This window comes from Sphaerodactylus townsendi, linkage group LG06 (genome assembly GCF_021028975.2).
Source record: "Sphaerodactylus townsendi isolate TG3544 linkage group LG06, MPM_Stown_v2.3, whole genome shotgun sequence".
Taxonomy (NCBI): domain Eukaryota; kingdom Metazoa; phylum Chordata; class Lepidosauria; order Squamata; family Sphaerodactylidae; genus Sphaerodactylus; species Sphaerodactylus townsendi.
The window spans coordinates 9,250,512-9,254,293 of NC_059430.1; the positions used below are offsets into that span (position 1 = coordinate 9,250,512).

The window sequence follows — 3,782 nt, forward strand, 5'->3', positions numbered from 1 at the left end:
GAAAGATGGAGACGTCATTCTGTGACAGCAATCGCTCAGCTGGGCTCGAAGGGGGGGAAATTCATTTTCCTCATCTCTGCTTAGCCACAGAGCTGACTGGTTGGATGCGGGCTGACCTAAACGGGCCGTGCAGGGTTGTTGTGCAGAAAAGTAGGACTGCAGCAGAAGAATATGAAGTTACATTATTAAACTGCTATATAATGCTTTAATTGCTATACGACGCCTTAAGGACTATGTAATGCTTGTGCGTGGGTGTGCCTTCCACCTGCCGCATACTCTGTGAGCCAGCGAGCAGAGATGCTGAGATGGTTGGATTTCTCATAGATTGGAGGGAGGGAGAATTTATGGTAGATTGTTTATAAGCAACTTCAGTTTGTTCAGTGGGTTGGTTGTTAACACTGTTGTTGGCCTCTGAATGTTGGTTTTTAACACTGTCGTTTGGGACTCTTTAGTTTGGAGAGGAGACGTCTGAGGGGGGATATGATTGAAGTCTATAAAATTATGCACGGGGTAGAAAATGTTGACAGAGAGACATTTTTCTCTCTTTCTCACAATACTAGAACCAGGGGGCATACATTGAAAATGCTGGGGGGAAGAATTAGGACTAATAAAAGGAAACACTTCTTCACGCAACGTGTGATTGGTGTTTGGAATATGCTGCCACGGGAGGTGGTGATGGCCACTCACCTGGATAGCTTTAAAAGGTGCTTGGACAGATTTATGGAGGAGAAGTCGATCTCTGGCTACCAATCTTGATCCTCCTTGATCTGAGATTGCAAATGCCTTAGCAGACCAGGTGCTTGGGAGCAACAGCTGCAGAAGGCCATTGCTTTCACCTCCTGCAGGTGAGCTCCCAAAGGCACCTGGTGGGCCACTGCGAGTAGCAGAGCGCTGGACTAGATGGACTCTGGTCTGATCCAGCTGGCTTGTTCTTATGTTCTTATGTTCTTATCTGGAAAGGTGGAGTGTTCTATTTTTTTATCAAAGAATAAAAGCAGCCCCCCTTCCCAAGACATTTGACATACTCTAGTAGGACTGAGAAGAGACCTGGCTGGCTGACTTTTACACGTGGAGAAGAATGAAATGGTAAAATGGTCAGTACCGCTGCCAGAAGAAAGATCCTTCCACTGTTCAGTTGTATCTTAAATGGGAAAAAATAGCGCCTCGCAAGTAGAAAGCCAACCCCTCAGGGTTTCTGTTTGAGAGCCGATTTAAAAACTCCTCCTCCCCGCCTGAGGTGGGAGGGGCTTGACATACGGAAGGGTTAAATCCCCAGTTGAAAGATGATGGGAAAAACCTCTGTCTGAGACCCAGGAGAATGGCTGCCAGTCTGAGTAGGCAGTACAGACCTTGACGGACTAAGGGTCAGTGGGAGATGCTGTGGCTCAGTGGTAGAGTGCCTCCTTGGCATGCAGGTGGTCCCAGGTTCGATTCCTGGCATCTCCTGTTAAAGAAGCTCAGTGTGGTAGGGGATGTGAAAGGTCTCTGTAACGCAGCTGCCAGTCAGAGTCGACCAGGGGTCTGCAACCTGCGGCTCTCCAGATGCTCATGGACTACAACTCCCATTGGCCATGCTGGCAGGGGCTGATGGGAATTGTAGTCCATGAACATCTGGAGAGCCGCTGGTTGCAGACCCCTGGAGTAGACACTACTGACCTTGGTGATGGTCTGATTTGAGTAGAAGGCCAGTTCACGCAAGCTGCAGGAAAAGAGATTCCAAATAACCATTAGGAAGCACTTTCTGACTGTCAGGGCTGTTGGACAGTGGAACTCACTGCCTCAGACAGCGGCCGAGTCTCCTCCTTTGGAGGTTTTTGAAGAGAGGCTGGATTGCCATCTGTCAGGAGTGCTTTGGTTGTGTGTTGTGTTGGGAGGACCACACCTGGTGCGTGTGTTTCCCTTGAAAAGTAGGAGAGCGGCACAGAGGCTGAACACAGGGAAGCTTACCTGGGTGCACACGCGTGGCCGAGCTTGCTAAGAGAGAACTTCAGACACAAAAGAAAGTCAGAGTCAGTTGTAGTTTCTAATCTAATGAAAAGAGTATTTATTAGTGAACTCCATTCTGGATAGAAAGGTAGGTAGATAGAGTCACTATGCTATCCTAATCTAGCTGGATGGAGGCGGATGCGTAGGAGACACATCCTCTCCCTAGGCATGGTGAAGGTAAGATGGAGAGGTTCGAGAAGAAGGCGGAAGCAAGGGAGGAAGTCCCTAAGAGTATCAGTCTACATCCGTGGTGGCGAACCTTTGGCACTCCAGATGTTATGGACTACAATTCCCATCAGCCCCTTCCATCCCCCCCACCCCCCCCCCCCCCCCCCCCCCCCCCCCCCCCCCCTTCCCCCCCCCCACCCCCCCCCCCCCCCCCCCCCCCCCCCCCCCCCCCCCCCCCCCCACCCCCCCCCCCACCCCCACCCCCCCCACACCCCCCATCCCCCCCCCCCCCCCCCCCCCCCCCCCCCCCCCCCCCCCACCCCCCCCCCCCCCCACCCCCCCCCCCCCCCACCCCCCCCCCCCCCCACCCCCCCCCCCCCCCACCCCCCCCCCCCCCCACCCCCCCCCCCCCCCACCCCCCCCCCCCCCCACCCCCCCCCCCCCCCACCCCCCCCCCCCCCCACCCCCCCCCCCCCCCACCCCCCCCCCCCCCCACCCCCCCCCCCCCCCACCCCCCCCCCCCCCCACCCCCCCCCCCCCCCACCCCCCCCCCCCCCCACCCCCCCCCCCCCCCACCCCCCCCCCCCCCCACCCCCCCCCCCCCCCACCCCCCCCCCCCCCCACCCCCCCCCCCCCCCACCCCCCCCCCCCCCCACCCCCCCCCCCCCCCACCCCCCCCCCCCCCCACCCCCCCCCCCCCCCACCCCCCCCCCCCCCCACCCCCCCCCCCCCCCACCCCCCCCCCCCCCCACCCCCCCCCCCCCCCACCCCCCCCCCCCCCCACCCCCCCCCCCCCCCACCCCCCCCCCCCCCCACCCCCCCCCCCCCCCACCCCCCCCCCCCCCCACCCCCCCCCCCCCCCACCCCCCCCCCCCCCCACCCCCCCCCCCCCCCACCCCCCCCCCCCCCCACCCCCCCCCCCCCCCACCCCCCCCCCCCCCCACCCCCCCCCCCCCCCACCCCCCCCCCCCCCCACCCCCCCCCCCCCCCACCCCCCCCCCCCCCCACCCCCCCCCCCCCCCACCCCCCCCCCCCCCCACCCCCCCCCCCCCCCACCCCCCCCCCCCCCCACCCCCCCCCCCCCCCACCCCCCCCCCCCCCCACCCCCCCCCCCCCCCACCCCCCCCCCCCCCCACCCCCCCCCCCCCCCACCCCCCCCCCCCCCCACCCCCCCCCCCCCCCACCCCCCCCCCCCCCCACCCCCCCCCCCCCCCACCCCCCCCCCCCCCCACCCCCCCCCCCCCCCACCCCCCCCCCCCCCCACCCCCCCCCCCCCCCACCCCCCCCCCCCCCCACCCCCCCCCCCCCCCACCCCCCCCCCCCCCCACCCCCCCCCCCCCCCACCCCCCCCCCCCCCCACCCCCCCCCCCCCCCACCCCCCCCCCCCCCCACCCCCCCCCCCCCCCACCCCCCCCCCCCCCCACCCCCCCCCCCCCCCACCCCCCCCCCCCCCCACCCCCCCCCCCCCCCACCCCCCCCCCCCCCCACCCCCCCCCCCCCCCACCCCCCCCCCCCCCCACCCCCCCCCCCCCCCACCCCCCCCCCCCCCCACCCCCCCCCCCCCCCACCCCCCCCCCCCCCCACCCCCCCCCCCCCCCACCCCCCCCCCCCCCCACCCCCCCCCCCCC

General features: G+C 66.4%; 1 non-coding gene across 1 annotated transcript; it reads left to right on the forward strand.

Annotated features, from left to right (window-relative positions):
* The first annotated feature begins 1,371 nt into the window (after positions 1-1,371).
* Positions 1,372-1,446, forward strand: TRNAA-GGC. The gene has a single exon. It is a non-coding gene; the product is annotated as a tRNA-Ala (tRNA).
* The last annotated feature ends 2,336 nt before the right edge of the window (positions 1,447-3,782 follow it).